The following is a 25125-nucleotide window of genomic DNA, read 5'->3' as shown; positions in this document are numbered from 1 at the left end:
AGGAAGACTTGTAGGTAACAAGTTTCATGAGTTATTTCTTAGATATTTTGTGAATGAATGGTACATGCATGTGTGTATTTGGTACTCTTGCTGTCATTGGCATGGATTTTACTGGGTGTGATAATGTTTTCAACCTTGAATTGCCATTCCATATAGACATGGTGTGATGAGCTTCTTCTATTTGGTTGGGTTTTGGATTTCTGGATGGTTTTGGAACCGAGTGAGGTGGTATCAGGAAATTCCCAAGGGTTGGGGCTGGAGGTGATTTAATCTCCAGGAAGTCCTGACGGGATGATGGACATATGAAAATTCCTCAAGGAATTGGTGAAGAAATTTTGAGGCATCCAATCTTGTTTTGGGCTTAGTGATCTCTTGACTGGTTATGGCGAGATCACGGTAGCTTGAGGGTGGAGGTGGTTTAATCTCCAGGAAGCCTTGGTTGTTTATGTTTTGGTTTTCTTATGTGATATATTGGTTGGTTTTGGCAAGATCATAGGAACATGAGGGTGGATTTGGTTTATCTCTAAGAAATCCTACTTGTTTATGTCTTGAGTCCCACATTCATGCTTGGAATATGGCACAGGAGTGATTGGATGAAAAAAATATTTGGTTCATATCAATCTATAGTCGAGTGGTACATGGAAGTCTCTCACTTGGTTGGATTTTACATATGTTAATAAGAACTTTTTTCTTATTGTATTTCATGAGTACTTGTGCTTGTTATTATGTGGATTTGATGGCTATTCTATCATGGTTATTATTTTGGTTATATGTTGGTAATAAGCATGGTTTCATAACAGGTTATAGTTACGGATCTTGACATGTTTTGATTAGTGGATGAATGGTTATTGAATGCATGAACTAACAAATTATATTACAAATATCGTGAGATGGAATTATACTTTCTTGATGATTCTCAGATAAGTATCAAATCCCTAAGTTTAGATATGCATTCATGACCTATAGATTACATGTTATCAATATGTTTGATGAAATGAATGTCATGGTTAGGCCTGGATAGCTCAAGTCTTTGATCAAGTTTTGTATGAATGGATTTGTCTTGATGTTAATTATCATTCTGGAAAGTCTCACTGAGTTTTGGGTAGTGGTTTGGAGGTTGACCTGGAATTTAGGTTCAGAATTCAGGACGATACTCTATGAACTGAAGAATTTAGTTCAAAACTGCTACCTGGTAGGCTTATGCATGTAGTTGGAGGCCCTTTGCCAAAGGGAGGCCTTGTCATTCATGCATTTGGGAGCCCATATCACTAAAAAAACATTCCAACTCAGGGTTTGGGCGCTAGGAGTGGTTTTTTAGTTCCTGGGTGTCTTGTAGCTCCTAAGGAAGGTCAATAAATTTCGCTTTGTCGATTCCACTTCCTTAACTATACTTAGGAGGTTGGGTTAGGTCATAGTATCCCTCAGCTCATGTTTACCCTAGAAGGCTAGTGAAAGTGTGTAAATGTGGGAGGTGGAATTACATATTGGTATCAGAGAATGGTTCAATACTTGGACTGGATGGGTAGAATGTGTTTGTCATGCATGCATGCCAGTGTCTATGTGGTTTTTATGCATACAATATCATGGTTATGGTTATCGTGCATGAGGTTATTGTATGTAGTTGGTGTTCTCATGAATGATTTCGGTATATTGATATGATTATGTATATATACATGAATCATGCTAATTTGGTTGATTTTGCAGATGAGATAACCTCCCTTGAACTTCACTGAGGTATGCTGATTATGTTTATATTTGGTCATTTGACATGGTATGCTTGCAGTACGAAGAAGATAAAAGATACCTAGAAAAATGGTGGATTATAGTTCATGAGAATCTCCTTACAGATTAGATGAGAAGCCAAGAGATGGATACTCTCCTGACATAGTAGACACCTTGAAAACTCTAAAGGAATATATCAGAAGTTGAAAGGAAGATAATGATAGGATTATTCAGTCATTGGAAAGACTTTCCAGGGCATAGGAGAAACAAGCAGAGGTCAATAAAGTTATCCTTCAGAGTTTTTCATACTTGTAGAGATAGGGACAAAAACAAACTAGTTATGGACAGGAGGACAAGACTAATGGAGCATATGGTAGCAAGTCTTATGTTGGGTGCATGTCAAATAGGGATGACACAATCATAGATGTATGGGTTCTTGGATACACTTGATAGGAGAGGCAGTGGATATGGGTTTTACCCTAGTTATGGTTCAAACAAGTCTCATGGTCATCATCGCTATCATCCTTACTGGAGGAGTGATAGGGGATATTTGTCGGATGAGTTCAAGAAATCCAAGCCACCTACATTCGATGAAGAATTTCTTTGAGTTGCATGACTATACAGAGAACATGAAGGTCATGATAGTTATTTTTAGTCTCAAAGGAAAAGCAAACATCTGGTGGGAAGATGTGAAGTGTGTCAGAGACATAAGGATAGAGGAGTTGAGTTGGCATGAATTCAAGAGACTCTAAATGAAGAAGTACTTTTCAAGGAGGTACTATGACAACAAGGCAAAGGAGTTCTATGAGATGAAGATGGGATTGATGACAAATGAGGAATACATGACTAAGTTCCTAGAGTTGTTGAGGTATGTGCCTTATATTAAGGATGAGAAGACAAAAGTTTAGAGATTTGTCAGTGGACTACAGTTAACATTTAAGGATCAGATTGAGTATGATGAGCCTCAGTCTCTGGAAGAAGTCATTGGAAAGTTGAAGCACTTTTATGAGAAATCAAAGTGTAAGAATGAGTCTAAGCAGTTTGGAAAGGGAATGACAATACTAAAGGTAAATGGACACTGAAGAAAGCAACAACTCAAGATGTAGGTGAGAAAGAGAATGTTGCTCCTTACAAGAAGTTTAATGCAATTGAGAAGGGACATGGACCTTAGCATGGAAACAAAACAAAGGTAATGGGTCTTTGCAGCATTGGATATGTGGCAAGGATCATCACAAGATGGATTTTCTATTGTATCATGGTTGTAGGCCTCATATCTACAGTGCTCAGGAGGTGTAGACAGTTGAGGATGTTGAACAAAGCATTCCTTGGATCTATTCAACATTTGATAACACACGGAAAGATCACCAGGCATCTATTATTGAGATGGAAGGTAAGCTCTGTGATCGATTTTTTTATATTTTGATTGGCCCTACATGTAATTATAGTTATGTTAATGTTGACCTGGTGGATAAGTGTGGTTTGAGAAAATAAGTGCATGCAGAGTCTTGGTTGGTGTAGTTGGCTACGAATACTATGAAAAGAGTTCATCATTGGGTAAGAGATTATGCATTTGAGCTGAATGGTATGCCTACATTATCACATCTAAATGTGCTTCCATTTGGATCATACAATATACTTATGGGTATGGCTTGGTTGTACCTTCATAGGACTAAGGTGGTTTGTTATGAGAAGGCTATTGAGTATTTGGATGATGATGGAGGGAAGAGAATCTTGCAAGGAAAGAAGAATCCTATGTCAGTGAGAATGGTCACATCTATGTAGGCAAAACAAAATTGTAGGAAAGGGTGTGTATTGTTTGCAGTGCATGTTTCTAGTCATAAAGATAAGGATATTTAGGATACATAAGTATTGAAGAGGTATCCGATTTTGTAGCAGTTTTAGGATGTATTTCCAACAAATATTTTAGAGTTGCCTCCTCACAGGGAAGTGGAATTTTCTATTGATTTGGTACTATTGTCCTTTGAGATAACTCTAGGTCAATTAGTTATGCCAAAGCATCTATAATGTTTTGTTGTTTTGAATTATTGGATGACCAGTGAACAATTTATAAACAGGTGCTTTAAACTCAGATAGATTTCCAAGTAAAATAAAAGGTTGTTCTTTAACTGCACATAGTTAATTTGATTTTAATGGGGTGGAAAAGTAGAGCATAAAGAAGTATAATTCATTGAATATTCAAACTAAATACTTAACAAACTATAAGAAGAATTTAAGAAAATGGTGTTTTCTTAATCAACAAAATATAATTAAACTGTTACAGATATCTGATGTAATTTATAATTAAAGAGGAACTTACAATAACAAACAGTTCTGTAAATTATTCTCTTATTATAAACACAACTTCACAGGGGATTCAAAATAAGAGTAAAACTCAATCAGATTTTGCCTATATTACTGTAAAAGACTTAATTCGTATGAAGAAAACATAATGAATGAATAACATGAAATATAACTCAATGAGAAACATACTATATGAGATAAATCCAAGATGCTTTATTATTCCAAAAAAATGCTCCAGCTTAGTACAAATCTACTTGATAGCTTGCTCAAGGGTTCAACCCATAATAACTCAAAGAAGGAGTTATTTATACAAAATTTGAAAAAGATCTATGATCTATTGGAACAGCATACCAAAATAGGACAAAATTACAAAAATAAGACAATATTGTAGGAACTGAGAAACTGTTGAAGAGGTGGATCTATCTTTTGGGAATCTGTTGATTATCTGGCCTGAAAAATCTGATGAGTTGTCATACAGTTAGGATAAAAAATTACTCAGTTGTATCAAACAATTGATCCCATCTTTCTTCACTTGGGATTTCCAAACTCACCATATTTCTAAATATTTCATCCAATTCTGTGTACCTCTCAAAAATTGGCTTGGTAAGGAACAAATGTCTAATTTCATACTTGATGGTCAAATCAAACTCCAAGGCTTCCAGAAAGGCTTTCCCTATTATTTTTCCTTTGATTCTTGAAAACTTGGCTCTATCCATTGCAATAGTATACAATTTCCTGCAACAATATTGTAATTTGATCAATTTATCATTTAGAACCACCAATCCTCGCAGTGCTTTCTGATTTAAAATATTAAATTTTGAATCAAACCTTTGGACAACAATATCTAAGGTTTGACATTTTGTTTCTAGCTGGTTAATCAAATTCTTCTTTTGTAATACCTTCTTAATCTCTAAGATGGTAGATGTTCTGTCCGAAATATTTATTTCTTCTAGTTCTTCTCTGCTTTTTGAATTTAGCACCTTTATCATATATGTGGCTTCTATTGGCTTGGTCTTCAAAGCTGCTTTATGTTCTTCTATTGTTGCTCTGCATCTAGTAATGAGTTCTTTCTGTTCAAAAATTATTTGTATGGATGGCCATACATCTGACATAGATTGGCTGATGTGTATCCAAATATTTTCCTTGGCTTGGGCCAAAGTATATACCATTAGGGGCTCACTTTCCAACTTTTGGATCTTAAGTTCCAATCTGTGGGACTTCTGCATCTCCTCTACATACAAAGTATCATTCTTGACTTTCTGCAATTCTAAACTTTGAAACTTTTGCAGTAACTTCTCATTTTCCTATTTCTGTATGGCCAATTCTTGTGATAATTTTGTTGGATCAGTTGTTGTTGATGTAGACTCAATGACTGTTTGATGAACTAGGTTTTGTACCTACAACTGTTATTGAGACTGATGTGACTGTAACCATAGAAATCTATGATGCTTCTTTCTCCTTTAGTAACTCTTCAACCTGCTCTTCCATTTTCTTTAGTTGTATATTTTTCTCAATGATAAGCTTGAGCATGTCCTCCTTTTGCTTTTCATTTTCTGTTATGTCCTTTGTTAGAGGATCTTTTGTAGAGGGCAACTTCAACTGTTTCTTTAATGCAGTAATCTTTGCATCTTTATTTTTTAGGACTAACTCTGCAGCTTTAACATCTTTGGGATCATATCTTACTTTGATCACTAAGTCCTCCAGTGCCTTTACTTTGTTATCTTTGGCTAAGAGACATAGTTGTAGTTGTCATGGTGGAAAACAACATCTCACCAGTCTATTTGTGCATATCCATCTGGTCAATTGGATCGATTTGATTGGCATCAAATGAAAATACAGTCTTTTTATAATCTTATGGAGACTTAGGAAATGGGATTTGGGCTTGCAAGAAATCCATCTGCATTCTGCCTTTCTCATTGTCAAAAGCAGAAAGAATCCTATGCTAGGAAGTTGATGTTTGTTTCCAGAATTGGTTGTATACATTAGATTTCAAAGTCCCATTCTTCTGTTTAATCTCAAGGAACCTTGAGAAGATGCTTTGATCATTTGAGGAACTGGTTCCTGTGGACTGAATGATTTCTAGAGGTTCCCTAGAAGGTGAAGTTGTAGGAGGAGTTCTTGGAACACTAGCTCCTGCTGATGTAGAATCTTCTGAATCTCTGAGATCAATTATTACTAGTTGATTTTCTTTTATTAATGGTGTCAAGCCAATCTTTGGCTTCTTCTCTTGTAAAATGAATCCTTTCATAATCTCCTCAGCAGATAAATTCTCCTCTCTCACTCTTTTCTATTGCTTGTTCTGAGCAACTGGAGTCTGTTCATTGGGGGTGGATAAGACCTGTTCATCTGCCTCTTGAAGTGTCCCATCATCCCACTGCTCTTGATTCATGAGAGTTTCTATTTCTGGTCTTGGAGTATGATTATAGGGAGTCATTTTTAATTCAACTCTCAAGGCAGAAATTATACCAAAAGGGTCATAAGACCTGGTACATCTAGGATGGAAATTCATTTTCTTTTACAATGTATTTGCCTCAACACCAGCTGATCTGGTGTTGCAAATGAATGATCCAATCTTTGACTTGATTTTAAAATGAGATTTATTTTTTCCTGACACAAAGTGCATGTCATCCATGTTGATCATATTCCTAATATATTCCAAAGAAAATATTCTCATAGGAACATACTTGGACAAATTATATGGTGCAATCTCGCAACCATATACCCTTATCTCTGTATAGTTTTGGTATAAATATCAGTCACCGGTTTTAGTCTGCTCACTTAAGTGCAAAATACTCTTTATTTCTTCACTAATCCTTGGCTCTGTGTGACTGTTGAGAAGATGTGCCATTGGATGTATGAACGTATCTATAAAACCTGAGAATGAAGAGCTTGTGGAAGTGGTCCTGACTATTTTGGTCCAATCAATCACCGATTGATTCACTCCTTGTTCATCCTGTTTGTTGAGCTTGATGGGAAAAAGATCTCCTTACTGAAAAAGAAACATGTGGAAAATTATAAAGCTGTAACTGAACACTCCCTGTATAGTGAGATTCATGAATTGTTCATGTATATTATCAGCCATGAATTGACTGTAATTACATGAATTCTAGTTGTTGATATTTGTTGAAGAGGGAAAGGAATCCAAGGATGGTTTCATCAACAAATTGGTTATTTGGATATCCTAATAGGTATGAAAGCAGAGAAATATAATGCCTGGAGGCTTCAGGAAATATGGAAGATGGGTAGGGTGGATTCCTTTTTGGTAATTCTGCATCCTCGGGTAAAGCGATCTCAAAGATTTGGGCTCTCTATGGAAAGGTTAGCTTATGTACAGATCCATAAGTGTTTCTTGTGAAAAATGACTGAGAGAGTCTAATTGAGGAATTAGGAGCATCTGGTTAATGATTTTAGCAGAGATGGTGATTAGAATGTCTCCATTTTGAGCCACCACTGCTCTTTTTACGGGGTCAAATCTAGCTTGGCACCAAGTAATCAAGTCAGGGAAGTCATGTGTTTTTTGGAAGTTGAAGAAAGGCAACAATTATTCCCAGAATCTGATTGGGTCTTGCTGGTCAAGGTATTTTTGTTTGAGCCATAGGTGCAGTTCGTGGAAGTCGAACTCACACTTGGCATCTGCAATTTTGAAAAGGAATTCTGCAAGGGGTACATGGTCAAGATCGCCTGAGGTGGTGGTAGCAACACTTCCATATTCTTCTTTTTGGATTTATCTTTTGGGGCCATGTTGATAGACCAAATAATGAGGTGTAAGATGGTTATTGACTAAATAGATAATAGGTACATCGCTTGACTCTGGTGATAGATTGATCAAATGGCAAGAGTTTTTGTGCAAGGAAATTGTTTCACCTACAACCAACAGTAAGGAATCAAATGAAAGTGAAAAAGAGATGGGTTTAGGTCTGTTTATAGCATGCAAGGTTTGTCTAATGGTTTGTTTTATGACCGTAGTAGCTTTAATGTTTTAGGAGCGGAGCTGTAATGGATGAATAAAAAAAATGGGTATGACAGCTAGGAAACGGATATGTGAGGTGGCAACATGTAGAACAACTTGGAAATGGGTATGTGAGGTGGTGGTGTTTGATTGGTCAAGGGATAACGATCAAAGTGTGGGATGGAGAACAGTTGGTGGAAGAAAACCATGGTGGATTTCAGAGGGGGTAGCAAATGGTTTGTGGTTTTGAGCGGGGGGGTGCAGAGTTGTGATATTGTGGCACGTAAAGTTGGGGCATCTGCCATTAAAACTACTTTTTGGACCACCCCGCATTAACTAGAAATGGTCGAGGGGGATGCGAATTTTCTCCCCACCGTTGATCTGGGCGAGAAGTAAATCCACCGTTTGATGATGTACGCTTTTTATTTAAAACTGACAAGAGGTTTTGTCAACTAGTGACTTTGGCCTAAACAAATATATGTGCCATATAACATAAAGTTTAATGTCAAAAGATTTATAACAAAGATTATTACCTTTTTAAGGGAAATTAATAATCAATTAATAAAAATCTAACATTTGTGGTGTGACACATTTTAAAAAGCAGCCTTTGAATTTATTCTTTTTGAAACCGAAGCTTTTTTTTTCTTTTATTTCCCTAACATTTTTTGTTTTCTTTTTCCTCCATTCTTTAGGGAAACTAACTCCTAACATTTTATTTGATATGGATATATATAAAATGTACAACTATCCTAACATTTTTTTATTTCTTTCTTTTTCATCCATATCCTAACTTAACATTTTGAATTTATTTTGACAAATATACTAACTTATCAAAACCAAATAATGTTACAACAGGTACTAGGGGCGGCACCAACATAAAAGGAGCCGTACATGATGAGCACTCTAGAGCTAGTTGAATTGAAGTTGTAGTTGAAGGGGATGCTTGACAAGGGATACATTGGGCCAAGTGTGTTGCCTTGGGGTGCACCAGTATTATTCGTAAAGAAGAAGGATGGTACTTTTAGGTTATGTACTAATTACAGGTAGTTGAAAAAGGTGGCGATAATGAACAACTTCCCTTTTCCAAGGATTGATTACTTGTTTGATAAGTTGAAGGGAGTAACAATGTTCCCGAATATTGATTTGAGATCAGGGTATCATCAGGTACGCATCAAAGAAGAGGACATCTACAAAAATGCATTCCGAACCTCATATGTGCATTATGAGTTTGTTGTAGTTCCTTTTGGTCTGACTAATGCTCCATCTACTTTCATATGTTTGATGAATAATGTGTTGTGTCCTTATCTGAACAAGTTTTTGATTGTGTTCATTGATGATATACTGATATATTTTAAGAATGAGGAAGAACATGCCGAACACTTAGAAACAATATTCAGATTTCTAAGAAAACATTAGTTGTATGCAAAGCTTATTAAGTGCAGTTTCTTTTAGATAGAGGTACATTACTTGGGACATGTTGTTTTCAAGGAAGGTGTAACAGTGGATCTAGAAAATATTAGAGCTATCATGGAATGGGAAGCTCCTAGGAATGTGGATGACGTCAGATCATTTATGGGGTTAGTAGGTTATTATAGGAGGTTCATTAGGAACTTCTCACGGATTTCCTATCCTATTATATCATTGCAGAGGAAAGGAAATAAATTTTAATGGGAAGAGGAATGTGCAACTAGTTTTGAGCAGTTGAAGTAGTTGCTTACAAATGCTCCAGCTCTAAAGATTGTATATTTAGATAAAGAGTTCGTGGTGTGTAAAAATGCTTGCAAGAGAGGACTTGGTGGAGTCTTGATATAGGAAGGACATGTGGTATGTTATGATTCAAGGAAACTAAATGAGCAAGAAAAACTATGTGACGCATGATCTTGAGTTGGAAGCGATCATTCAGGCATTGAAGATGTGGAAGCACTATCTTCTTAACGCGAGGGTTGTATTGATGAGTGATCATAGCAGGTTAAGATACTGTTTGACCAACCTAATTTGAATACTAGGAAATCTAGGTGGTTAGATATGCTCAGTAAGTTTGACTTCAAGAGTAGGTACATTAAGGGTAAGGAGAACAGGGTTGTAGATGCTCTTAGTAGAAGAGTGCAAGTGAATCACATAGTAACTATGACACTTCATATGGGACAAATTTACAGGATCAAATATTACATGCAGGACTACAGGATGACAGGTACCAACAACTTAAGGACGGGTTACAATAGTAGGTTATAGGTGAACAAGATGTGAATTATCATCTCACGGTGGATGTTTTGGTGAGATTTAGGGACATGATCTATGTGTCAGAAAACAGTGAGCTCAAGAAGATTATTTTGATGGAATTTCATGTCAAGCCATATTCAGGTCATTTGGGATATCAGAATACTCTAACACCTATGAAGAAGTTCTACTATTGTCTGAATCTGAAGAAAGAGGTAGCTGAGTTCATTGCAAGGTGTTTGGATTGTCAACATGTAAAAGCATAGTGTAAGCATCCAGGTAGTTTACTATAGCCAATTCCAATTCCGGAATGGATATGGGAGGTCATTTCCATGGACTTCATTACAGGTTTTCTGAGGACATCTAGAAAATATGATTCTATTATGGTTGTGGTTGAAAGGTTGACCAAGGTAGCTCACTTCATTCCAGTGAAGTCTACTAATTCAGCTAGTGAAGTAGCATAGGTCTTCATCAGGGAGATAGTGAGGTTACATGGTATTTTTAAGAAAATTGTATTTGACAAAGATGAAAATTTCACTTCCAGGTTTTGGAAGGAGTTATTTGCAGGTTTGGGTATAAAGTTGACCTTCAGTACAACTTATCATCTGTAGATAGATGGATAGATAGAAAGGGTCAACATGATTCTAAAAGACATATTGAGAATGTATGTTATGCTCCAACAGAGGAGGTAGGGGGAGTATCTTCCACTAGTTGAATTTTCTTACAACAATGGATATCGAGAGTCACTGAGGATGAGTCTATTTGAGACACTTTATTGATAGAGTTGTGATACTCCTATTAGCTAGAGTGATCCAGTGAATGAGGTACTGATTAGACTAGACATGTTGGTAGCAATGGAACATGAAATGTGGGTTATCAAGAAGAATTTAAAGGAAACACATGATAGACATAAGAGTTATGCAGAACAAAATAGGGCATTTAACGAGTTTTAGGTTAGGGAGCATGTGTACTTGCACATCAATCCCAAGACGATTTTCTTAAGGATTGGATCACGTGCCAAGTTGACACCTCAGTATTTCGGGCCTTTCGAGATCCTTGAGAGGATTGGAACAGTGGCCTATACACTTGCACTACCACTAATAGTGAAAGTTCATGATGTTTTCCATGTTTTATTTCATAGAAGATATGTGAAAGGTGTTGATCATGTGATTAATTGGTATGTATTGCAGGTGGATCCAGAAGGGGAATTCCATCCGAAACCTCAATGCATATTGCAGCGAAAACAAACTCATGCTCCGAAATCTTGAAATCGAGCAAGTTAAAGTGTAGTGGAAGCACTTTGGGCTAGATGAAGCTACATGGGAGATGGTTGATCAGATGCAGGTTATGTATCCTTCATTGTTTGTCATTGAGGCAAAGGAGTTTTGGTATATGTACATAATTATGTATGGTTTTTATTGTAAATACCACAAAGTGTTGTGTTATAAAGCTCCAATCAGCTATATGGTTGTCATGTTGTTATGCTTTTTTATGTTGGTTTTGTTTTTTAGAAAGTTGTTATTGTAAATACCACATCGAGCTAGGTTATAAAGCTCCATAGACAACATGTTTTGGTTTTCAGCGGTCTTGCTGGTTATAGGTGTCATAGAACACCGAGGACGATGTTCCCATAAGGGGGAGGGGTGTTAAAAGTCCATATAATAAAGTTAATAAAGGCAAAATAAGTCCAAGATAATGGGGCATGTATTCCAAGCTGAATGTTGTGAAAAACATCCTAGTGGGTATGACATTCACTTTATTATGGCTAAGCAAATTGACAAAGGCAAAGAGGCATTAATTGGAATTTTATTTATGAAAATAAAAGAAAATAGGAGAAAAGAAAGGTTAAAGGTCACATAATTGCATGAGGAGGGAATTGAAGGAAAAATAGAGGAAATTGAAGAAAATAGAGGCCTCAATGATAAAAAGGATTCTAAGGATCAATTCACAACCTTTTGTCAATTTCATCTTGGAGCTTCTTCTATTCTCTCATACTCTTTCACTCTTAGAGAATTATTAGAGCATTCTAGCATTGGATAAAGGAAGAAAAATGAAGGAGAAGGAAATAAACGAAAAAAAAAAAAAAGGAAAAATTGGATCAAGCAGCTTCAATGGGAAGACTTGTAGGTAACAAGTTGCATGTGTGATTTCCTAGCTAGTTTGTGAATGAATGGTACATGCATATGTGTATTTGGTTCTCTTGTTTTCATTGGCATGGATTTTGCTGGGTGTGACAGTGGTTTCAACCTTGCCTTTCCATTTTTTGATAGCCATTTTGTGATGGTGTTCTTCTATTTGGTTGATATTTGGATTTCCAGATGGTTTTGGAATCGGGTGAGGTAGTCTCAAGAAAATTCCCAAGGGTTGGGGGTGGAGGAGGCTTAATCTTTGGGAAGCCCTCAACAGATGGGTGGAGACAAACAAAATACTCAAGGCATTGGTGAAAAATTTTTGAGGAATCCAAGCTTGTTTTGGGCTTAGTGATCTCTTGACTAATTTTGGCAGGACCACAGTAGCCTGACGGTGGAGGTGGTTTAATCTCTGGGAAGCCTTAGTTGTTTATGTTTTGGTTTTCTTATGTGATCTATTGACCAGTTTTAGTGAGATCACAGGAGCATGAGGGTGGAGGTGGTTTAATCTTGGGAAGCACTGGTTGTTTATGTCTTGAGTCCCAAATTCATGCTTGTAATATGGCACATGGGTGATTGGATGAAAGACAGATTTGGTTCAACTCAATCTATGGTTGGGTGGTACGTGAATGTCCCTAAATTAGTTGGATTTTCCATATGTTAATAATAAATTTTTTCTTATTGTATTTCATGATTACTTGTGTTTCTTATTATGTGGCTTTGATGGTTGTTATATCATGGTTATTATTATGGTTATATGCTGGTTATAAATATGGTTTCATAACAGGTTCTAGTTATGGATCTTGACATATTTTGATTAGTTGATGAATTTTTATTGAATGCATGAGCTAACAAATGTTATTGAAACTATTGTGAGAGGGCATTAGACATTCTTTATGTTTCTCAGATAAGTATCAGACCCCTAAGTTTAGATATGCATTCATGACTTGTAGATTACATGTTCTCAATATGTTTGACGAAATGAATGTAATGGTTAGGCCTGGATAGGTCAATTCTTTGATCAAGTTTTATATGAATGGATTTATCTTGATGTTAATTATAATTCTGGAAAGTCTCGCTAAGTTATGGGAAGTGGTCTAGAGGCTGACTTGGAATTTAGGCTCAGAATCTGGGACCGCACACTATGAACTAAACAATTTAGGTCACAACTACTACTTGGTAGGCTTATGCATCCGGTTTGAGACCCTCAGCCGCATGGAGGCCTTGCCATGCATGCGGTTGGCAGCCTAGGTCACTAAAAACACATTCTAGATCAGGGTTTGGGCATTGAGAGTGGTTGTTTAGCTCCTAGGTGTCCTGTAGCTCCTAAGGAAGGCCAGTAAAGTTTTATTTTATCGACTCCACTTCCTTAACTATACTTAGGAGGTTGGGTAAGGTCATAGTAGCCCTCAACTCATGTTTACCCCAGCAAGCCGGTGAAAGTGGTTAAATGTGGGAGGCGGCATTACAAGCCACCACCTATTATAGAAGTATCATCTCATCATATAATTGTGCAATGGTGTCCTCCATTGGCCCTAGTTCCTTGTGCATGGGTGACTACCATTCTACGGTGTTGAAGCTCTATGAATATAACCATTGATTCTCAACCACGAGATGATTTGCACGTTGCTTCACTGCAACTAGTTGTCTCCTTAATCTAGCATTCTCATTCAACAAATATTCTGAGTTGTCCTGCGCTGGTGTGGAAAAAGAAACATTTTGTGCCATGATTTCCTTGGGATTCCTTTTGGTATTGGCAGTTATCACCTTTTCTGTAGAAATCGAGACTCGATTTTGAGGATCATTTGGGAAGTATCTATGTCGTTGATGCATGATCCTCTTCTTAAGTTGATCAAATGTGACACTGCACATGTCCATAACTCTGTCTATTGATGAAGGTGTGATTCCCATTTCTCCAAATGGAAGATGACCACCTGTGAGAGGAGATTCTTCTAGAGAACCTGACTCATCTTCCATGGGTTGGATGGTATCCTCTTCCTCCAACTCTTCCTCTTTTGTCTTCTGAGTAAATTGTTCTTCTTCTAATCTATGGTCACTTCTTCCTCCTAGGAATACCTTTGTTGTTCCTCTTGTATTCTTCTCCTTTCTTCTTCTTCTCATTACTTCTCAAGAAACTCCTCTTGCTTCCTCTTCTCCTCTTCCTTCGCTTCTCCCCTCTCCTATTTTTCTTGAATAACTCCCATGTTCAAAGGCTCAACTTTCTATTTCTTGCTGCTCTCGTCTATCAAATCATACTTGATCCTCTTTTTAGGAGCTACTTTCCTTGCTTGAGGGGTTATCGGTTCTACCTCCTGAACCTGCATGCCTTAAGCTGGTGGATCTTGGGGTGAATTGGTCTCCATTGTTGGGTGTGTCTTTCTAACTGCATTATACCAACTATTCACCTTCTCATCTTCTTCTATGGTCATTGATGAATACCTCGAATTGAAACTGATCTTTTCACAATGTTGCTTGCACACTTTCTTGGGATCATATCCATGAAAGTCTTTAGTTGTGAAGTGAAAATGATCCAACTCTTGTATTTCTTCTATTGCCTCCTTGTGGCTCTTCAACTCATATAGTCTGATCCTCAAAGAGAAGGTGGGACAAGGTGCTTTCTTCCTCTTGTGAAGAATTCCTGACAATCCCTTGTCCAACTGATTTTCTATTTCCTGCATGACCACCTTATTGGTCACATATCACGACATGAGATGAGGGGATATCTAACAACTAAAACATCTGATGTGTACCCTTAATATTATATTAAAAATATGAAATTCTACACTATTACAATTTTATTAGATTTCTGGATCTGTAAATTTACTGTTAATCGTGCATGTATGCAAATGAAAATTATGCAGAAAATAGAGAATGGAAAAATAAAATCCCACACACACATATAACACAACATATGCTATGGGAAACCATTTCGGGACAAAACCTAGCTGGAAGGTGAGGCCGCTTCGATTTCTTTCTCTATTTGGAAATATGGCTACAAGTACAAAGAAGTATGGCCTGTGGCTCGTGGGTTGCCACAGTGCACAAATCCTCTCTTTATTCTATACCTCATATCCCTCTTGACTTTTTTTTCTCAGCTATTGAACAAATGCACTCGAAATAATGGAATCCCTTTTCCTCCAAGTGGCCCAGTTATAACACAACTCGATAGCCCACTAGTGGTTAAGTTTGACTACCTCAACTCTTAATCAGAGTTACAATATTAACTCTTCTATAGTATTATACATCATAATCACATGGTCAACCCATTTTTCATGAATAATTGGCACTGAAGTGGCATTGTCTCGAACCATGGTGGTGAAATCAGGAAGGTCAACTTCTAAGTGGCATAATTTTCGCATACAGACTCTGATTGATGCATTTCTTGTGTCATTGGAAAGGTCTCTATGTATAGAATAACATGAAAATGTGTGGCACTAAAAAAAAAAAAAATTACCCCCAAAAAACATCATGCGATGCCTCAAAACACTCTCGAAAGGTTTCAGACCCTGTTTTGCCAAATTGGGCCCCACTAGCAAAAACAATCATGTGAGATGATTCCTCCATTTTTTCCACTTTTCATGCATCGAGATGGATGGAAAACAATATAATGATCCAATTCAGATCAATTTATTATTAATATTAATAATAATACAAATAAGAGTGTAATAAAGCCAAGATTAATTCTAGTTTCAAGTCAAGGAATGCAACCTCGTATGCAAGTCAAGTGAAGACGAGCTAAAGAGTGGTATGAAATTATTGACTATCAAGATATGTTTGTTCACTATGAGGAATTATTATAATAACATTTATCTTGTCATTGGTTATGGTGTTATTGGGCAATATTAACTTTTTTAATGCAGAGGAAGCTCATTGTGCGGGAGTGTGGAGCTCCACACAATGAATGACAATATTTAGCTCACGTTCGAAAAGAAAATGGTTATGACACAAAGGAGATGGGTAATGATTATTCATTTTTTAATGTGGAGGAAAAATATTATATGGTATAGGTTATTGTCATTGGTTATGGTTTATGTTTCTCGACATTATTATTTTTTTAATGCAGAGGAAGCTCATTGTCTGGGAATGCGGAGCTCCGCACAATGAACTTAGCTCATTGTGCAGAGCTCTGCACTCCCGCACAATGAATGACAAAAAAAATAGTGTGGAGTGTGAACTCCACACAGAGGTGGTTTCCATTGTACAAAACTCCACACTCTGCATGGAATTTCGCGTATTCTATATCATCATACCGATAAGGGGGTAATGCAATGAGAATAAGTGGAGGAACATACTAAATTCCCAAATAAATATCAATAACTCAATCTGTTATAATTCAAGATTCGCAATATTAATTTTTAATTTAATTATGTATAACTTCAGAGATGATATAGTGGTAATAGCTCCCTAGGCCCTTGGCTCTCCACCAGCCACCAGAAAAATTCTAATGAGAGTGGTGAGGTATCTCAGTCAATCCAGAGTCAATCCTGGCTAACACAACATTTAGAAAATAAATGCCACTATAAATTTTATCCTGGGAAACACAACAATTACAAAATTCACTTTAGTATAATGAACAAATAACAATTTTACTTTTACACACAATATGTAAATTTGAATACACAAATAACAATTGTACTTCTTTTATTATGAGTGTAGAAGGTTTTAAGAAAAAACACATTTTATAAACTAGGAAGCCAGCATTTTCTTCACTCCCACAGGTCTACAAAGATCGCCGAGAGTGTCTCCTAAAAGCAACCAGAAGCCAAAATTCATTTCTCTTTCTCAACATTGCAATTTGTACATGAATTTAGAAATTGAATTCTTCCCAAGAACCTAAGGCCCCAAGACCCCTAACATCCTAATGGCCAAACTATCACCAAGGTTACATGTAAAATGTTGATTTAAATTGAGTTGCACATATATGAATGACCATGAAAGAGAAGTATAAACAAAATGTGATTTCATATGGAGTTCAGTAATAAACTGTTTAGCTCAATACAAATGCTAATTCACTATGTTTAATAGGGAGAATTTTTACAACATAATATGAATATAAATAAAGTTTGTCTTCTCCAAAGCCAATGGATATGGCACCAAAGAAATGACATTTCGCAGAAAAGGTGAAACAATTATAACTTTTTAACTATAGTATCAAAGTTAAAAATGCAAAGATTGTGTGCCTTCGAAGGTATTTCACTGATTTTTCCATCCGTTCATTCAAACGGAATGGGTTGGATCATGGAAGTGGGTGTGCTTCCCCTTTAGTTATATACAAAAATAACTAAAATCGTTCTTTATAGCACAAACTATGACCCTACATCCATACCCAAAAAGATGGAAGTAGTTTAGACATTGACATTTGATATTACCTGTGAACCTGCGTCTCAAATGACAAATTGTAAAACCAAGGAGTTGCTTTTTGGGCATGAGTTCAATATTGCCATTGTGCGGAGAATTTCTGTGCAAAATTATGGAGAAGTTTTTATGGGGAGCTTTCCTTATATGGAGTGTACAATTTTTAATCAATTAATTAGTGGTAGAAGTAGAGACTATATTCTAATTAAAAAATATAATAACGATTTATTATATTAAGAATATTTTTGAATATATAAAGTATATAGTGATAGGATGTTTCGTAGATAATTCATGGTGTAAAAGTCACCAGTTTGAAGTGGATGAAAATCTAGCTATTTAAGTTCGTGTGGCCTGGGTGTGATTCCCTAGTGATTTTGACTTCTTAAATACTCCTAGATAACAGTTACTCAAGTCACAAGTTAATCCTGCATTCATCTCAAATAAATTAGCAAAAAAAAAAAGTATTTTTAAATTTTAATTATATAATTCATTATTCAAATTTAAAATAAACATCCTCTATTATAATTATATTTATTATAATTAAAAGAAACAATTTAATAATCTTACTTTAAAAACAACAATTTTTTAATTTTACATTAAAAATAAATTACACATAAATTTTGGACAAATAAATAAATGATTAACCAAATCAAATAATTTAAAACTAATAATTCAATACTAAATGAATAAATAATTCAAAAACAAATAATCTAAATCTCATCACTCAAATAAATCGGCCAAAAACATATTTTTAATTTTTAATTTTTAATTATATAGTTTATTATTGAAATTTAGAATAAACATCCTATATTATAGTTATATTTATTATAATTGATAGAAAAATATAACCGGTTGCTTGATTTGATTTTTTATTTTGTCTTGACATTAGCTCGAAATACATAGACAAATAAATTTTAATATAATTATCATCTAAAAAACATTTTAGAAACAACTATAATTTACTTTTAAATTAAAAATAACTTACATATAAATTTTGAAAAAAATAATTAAAAAATAAATAAAATAAATAACTCAATACTAAATAAATAAATAATTAAAAGCAAATAATCTCAAAGGAGTAACTCAATGCCACTTATTCTTCATATAATAAAACAAAATTTTAGAGTAACTCAATGCCACTTATTCTTCATATAATAAAACAAAATTTTATAGAAAGGAGTTTGCTTTCCTTTAAAGGATTCAACATGGAAAAACTGGAGTTAAAAACACTTATTCTTCATATAATAAAAAACAATATTTTATAGAAAGGACTTTGCTTTCCTGTGAAGGATTCAACCTGGAAACACTCGAGTTAAAAACACGTATTCTTCATATAATAAAAAACAATATTTTATAGAAAGGTGTTTGCTTTCCTGTGAAGGATTCAATATAGAAAACTTGGAGTTAAAAACACTTTGAATATTGGTAACCTGATATATCATACAAATGATTATTTAATTAAGAATCAAAACTATTGATATTTATAAATATTTATATGAATTATATTAGAGGATGAATCATGTTAAATGGTTTGAAATACGTTAGCAATTTTTTTAATTGTGTGATGCATGCGGAAGAAAATTATCTAAATTATTGATACTTATTAAAATCAAACAATATAAATTAATACAAATTTAAAAAATTATAATTTTTTAGTTTTTGTGAGTCATGATCACTTGTATCACTAATTTGTGCCTTGATTAGTAGTGATGCAAGGGAATTTAAGCTGTCAAAATCACTCGAAAATCATACCCAACGACTCTTACACCATGGAGTGTCTTAACAAAACACCCTATCACAATATGCTCTATACCTGGTAGAGTTAAAAAATTATAAATTTTAAAATAATAATAGAGTCTCCTCATGGGATGACAAGGTGGTTGTGTCAATGGGATGTTATCCCCTCCACCCGATTTCAAATCCCATGAGGGGACACCATGGTCTATCATGGTAAAGCTAGAAGGATAGACATCTCGTTGGAGTCGGTGATGCAAGCTCACTATTGAGCCTACAAATTCCCACAATGCCCATCCTTCTCATGATAAAAGCGCTCCCTTCAATCCCAAATTAAACCTCCCTATCAGGATCTAAATTCCTTGTAAAAATAAATTATAATGATAATTTCCAAATGGGTCAGTCCCTCTACAAAGTGGATTGTATTATATTTCTAAGTGAGAGGAGTCGAAAGACCAACTCTCCGCGAGTATGGCTAAAAATTGTTCCCAATTCTGGCCTCTACAACAAGACCTTCGCGGTCCACCTTAATCCTTAGGATCGGTCTATGTGGTACTATCATATTTAATATAATTCTCGTTCCTCTGTTACAGAGCCCCCAGAGCCAAGCTCCTCTCTGTTTCTGACTGCGCTTCGCTAAAAATAAGCATTATGAACAAGCGTTGTGTAATCAATGACGTGTCTTGGTGTTGGAAGCCTAACACAACGGAGAGTGGCACTTATAAATGTCGTCTCTGAGCGAGACCACTCTGCCACGTGAGTCTGTTCAATAAAGCCTATTGCATAGCCTTGGGATCTTCAACATGCATTTCTGGGTTAGGCATCAAACGGGTGGACTCCACCCGCTCCGTTCCAACCCGACGTTAAGACTTTTTGCAATCTATCGAATCCTTCGGGTATGAATTTCGTGAAGATCCCATTTCTCCTCTGCTCCACAATTCTTCAGCCCACTATACTCCTTAAACCTTTTTAAACTTCCAGGTGTGATCTCCGACTCAAACATCTAGGTGGGGTCCGCTTACTCCTTGTCCACGCTTTCGCTGTGATATAGGAGTTGTCTATAATGCGACTTTTTGAGATTCCGGTGACGGAATCCGGCGGAAGAAATTGAGATGAAATCATGATTTGTTGCAGTTAAAATGGTTTTTTAACTGCATATTCGGATTCAGCACCCTGAAAAACCCCTGGGACGGTTTCATTGTGCAGAAATTAGCTATCAAACTTGGATTCCAATAAATTACTGCCGGATTTTCACCGGAAAAAATCGCCAGAAAGACTTTCAAAAAGTCGCGTTAAAGACTACTCCTGTGATATATATATAAGCTCACGTGGAACTAGAACTTGCATAGATTCCAATGCTCAAAGGCCTGATGCCTCATCAAAGAAATTCTAACTTGGCCATGCCACGTCTGCTAGAATGCCTAGTTGGCCTGACAACTCCCTTGTCTGTATCCCGACTCTGTCAAGTGCCTTATCTTGGCACTGTCATTTGACGGATCCTAGCACGAAACCTTCGTGACACTTCATTTAAATTGTTTATGAGATCCAAGTTTCTAGGTTCTAGCCTGATGCTTTTATTCTCTCTCTGGTGCCATCTATTGTTGGTTTCTGGTGCTGGAAGTTGACGGATTCTCCATCAACATAAATATGCTAAGTACCAGCCTCTTGTCTCTCATTTCGTCAATGTACCACAGTCCACTCCGTCGGTTGTTGTTTATAAGATATATAATAGCTCTGCCCCACTTCTTTGTTATTGCATTATGCATATAGCACAATGCAGTTCTCCCGTAGCCCTTCTCTGCTATATTGTACACAAAACACTATTCTAGTCCTGCAACCATACAAGTCCCTTCTGAGATTTTAACTCTTGTAGTCATTAAATGACTGTACTTGTGCATTTGAACATTAACAAGATTGAACAGTAACAAAGGCTATCGCTTCAATTTTGCTTGAAACAGAGTGTTCTCTCTTAATTATGTAGAATAAATACAAAACAAAAAGGCCCCTTGGCTCAGAATACATCATTCAACTCTCTCTCGGACTTTTGGCCTTACTTTTCCCTCAATTCCTCTCAAATCCTCTCTCTTACACCCTCTTCTCCACTCTATCTCTCCATAAATTCTTTTATTACATTTTGTACAAAAGGATTGAAAACCAACTTTTGGTTTCAAATCCTCAATTTCCTCTTAGATCCACAAAAGACTCACCTAGACCCCTCAACTTAGGCTATCAATATAACCACCCAATATTTTCTCCAACTCTCACATAATTATCGAGATCTCTATGAAAGAGAGATCCAATTACATTTCCCCACACTTTCAGACAAATGTTCATAATACAAAAAATTATGCACTCAAAATAAATAATTAAAAAAAACTTAGGGAACCAACTCCCTTGGTAAATGAAAGACCCCCTAACCTAGTCAAAACTACATTTTGACTTGGGGTAAGATGCTCTTGTATCATACTGCTAAGGTTCAAAAGATTCATGGTCTCTTGACGATGTGTATGTTGATGAAGTCCTCCTGGATCCCAAACCTTAGTTTGTAGTTGATCTTTCTTCCTATTGTATCGTTGTTGTGTTGTTGTCCCTTGTTGCCCTAGTTTTTAGATCTTATGTTGTTAATGTCCACTTGTTTTGCTAATGTAGTGTTCCTTCATCAATTGTTCCTAATTGCTGGTTGTTCTCCTCTTTTTGTTGTACTTTATCCTCCTGAATGTCTTCTCCATTAGCATCCACATTTCTTCTAACACCTCATCAATTTCTTTGTCAATTTCTTCCTTTGACCAAATTCTGTTGCTAGTCTTGTCCTTTGACTGCTGCATATCCTGCTCTTTCACAAGAGTTATGAAACTCTTTTTCAATTGTTTCTTATCATTCAGTTGTCCACAATTTGTAGTATGTTCCTCATTGTTTCTGAACATGATTTCCTCTTCCTCTAATTCTGCCTTGCAAATCTGAATTTGGAATCCTTGGGATTCTATTCTCTTCTCCAAAAAATCTATCTCTGCATACAATTCAACATCGCTTTGAATTGTTTATTCATCCTCCTCTATGTAGTCTTCGTCTTCACTAAGCATGAGACCTTCATCCACATATTCCTTGAGCACATATTTTTGAAGTGAGTTTTCATCTTCAATGGCTTCTCCCAATGTTGATGTTTCTTCTTTTATGCTTGCACCATATGTCATTTCATCATTTTCAAGCATCAAGGATGATTATCCTTCGAATTTCTATGGCATAACAGTTTCCTACTCAACCTTGACCACTTCAAAGTCATTAAAAATATGCTCATACAACCTTTCCATCTTAATCATCTCCTCCAAAAGTCTCATCTCCTACATAAACACATCAACTAAGTGTTGATAATAACCTACCAAACCTGCAAACACACACATTGTTAGTTTTAAAAATATAAGCCTCTTCCATAAAGACTTCAATTATCTCTTCTTCCTCTTGTAGACTGTCTATGAATGCCTCTTCAATTTCTATGGCCTCTCCCGCACCAAAGAACACCTCTTTACAACTAAGCTGCTCTAAGTTCCTTTAGTTTGTAATACTTCCTTTGTTTTAACTTCCTCTGCAATGAAGGCCATCCTACCTCCTTCTTCCTCATTCTCTAGCCATAACATCCCCACTCTACAAGCTATTGTTTCAACTTTTCTAAATCTGTCCTCAACTCATCCAATTCTCTCTTTCTCTCTTCTTCACTAATTTTTTTCTTCATGCTTGCTACTTTGGCATTCTCTTCCTTCTCATTGTGACTTCCTCTTGAATCTTGTATATTGTAGAAATTCCCTATAGATTCAAACTGCTTATGTAATTTTCTAAAAAAAATTACCTAAATCTACTCTACTCATCAGCGGAAACAATTAATCGATTAAGAAATCACAAAGCATACAAGAGAAATAATTCAATCAACACTTTAGGCAATGATTTCTTGGGGAAAGCCATAGCTAAAAACCCCTGCTATCTTTATATTGCATTAGTTAGAAAATATGAGATGATTACAGTGCTTTGCTCAAACCCGAGCAACCTCTGCATTGTCTCTATTTGTCTCATAGCTTCCTAGACAAGCCTAGTCCAATACTTAACCAAATTTTGGCTTACCCAAGTTCCTATTTCCTTGCCATGTTTCCTTGGGAATTATCCCCCTATTAATTAGGGAAATTCCTCAATATGAATTGTGCAATCCTCATAGGTCTTCCTTTGATTACATGCACCACTTGTACAATTCAAATGATTATACAACTAATAGTACACTTCCCTTGAACTCTAATATCAACTATGTAATTCTCACATATAACATGCATGAGTTATTGATGAGTGAATTATCAGTTAAATGGATGAACACATGAAGCAACACCCCACTATCTGACCTCCTACTAGTTCCTCCATCAATTGGAACTAGTTTAACTGACTTTAACTCAACTAAAGTGAATTAATTAATTACAACTCAAAATAAACTCAACTAGGGCTCCTATAAAGTAGGAGACACTTTGCATGACTCAAGTTAGACCCTCAACTCGAATTAACTGAGCCAACTAAGTCAAATTAACATATTTAACTCATACAAGTTGTCTTGTGATGTGAAATTACAATTTTATTCCGAATTTAATTCAAGGACAAAATTAAATTAGGATTTTCTTGTAGCATTTTCAACACTCCCTCTCAACAAGAAAAGGATTATCATATACCCAAATCTTGCCTTTATGGAACTAGAATTTTCCTCTTGACAGTGCCTTAGTCAAGATGTATGCATCCTTTTCCTTTGTAGGAATGTACTCCAACAACATGATTATCCTTTGTACACAATCTCATAGATGGTGATACCGAATATCGATATGCTTGGACTGATCATGAAAAAATGGATTCTCAAAGAGTTTGATACAACTATGATTGTAAGCAGAGCTTCGGCGAAAATCACATGAGGAAAGACATTTGTCGACGCGTTTCGAACCAACCAGTGTGGTTCATCGTCAGGACAAGTTCATTCTCAAAGAGTTTGATACAACTATGATTGTCACAAAAAATTACTATAGGATCCATCTGCTGAAAAAATAACCCAACATGGATCCTCCTCATCTAGATAGCCTCACAAGTTGCTTAGCTAGCGTCCTTGTACTCTGCTTTTGTCGAACTGAGTGCAACTGATCTTTGCTTCCTATTGTACCAAGAAAGTACTTCTGAACCAATACTGAATATTTCCCCTTATGTTCTCTTCCTATCGGATGGACTCCCTGCCTAATCGACATCTGTGAAGCCTTGCAACTTCACTCCCTCTATCCGTCTATACCAAATACCAAACTGAGTGGTGCCTCTGAGGTATCTCAACACATGTTTAGTTTCCTTCCAATAGAGTTTGTTTGGCTTAACCATTGCTTGACTAAGATGGTTAACTACAAAACATATGTATGGTCATGTGTTCACCAAATAGATAAGTGAATCCACAAGCTATCTGTAAATAGTAGCCTCCACTACTTCACCTGAAGTAGCATCTTCCTTCCTCCAATTTCCTACTAGAGGAGTCTCCATGGGTTTGTTGTTCTCCATGTGGAACTTATTCAGTATCTCATTGACATACTTTCCATGAGAGACAAACAGTTCCTCATCTCCCTGCCATACTTCCATACCAAGGAAATAATACATGAGCCCCATGTCCTTCATCTTTAATTCTCTTGCAAGATCCTCTTTGCAATATTTGACTAGCTTCTCATC

The sequence above is a fragment of the Pinus tabuliformis genome, chromosome J (genome assembly GCF_031772625.1).
Source record: "Pinus tabuliformis cultivar Carrire ecotype Pingquan chromosome J, CPIR1, whole genome shotgun sequence".
Taxonomy (NCBI): Eukaryota; Viridiplantae; Streptophyta; class Pinopsida; order Pinales; family Pinaceae; genus Pinus; species Pinus tabuliformis.
This window is presented reverse-complemented; position numbering follows the sequence as displayed.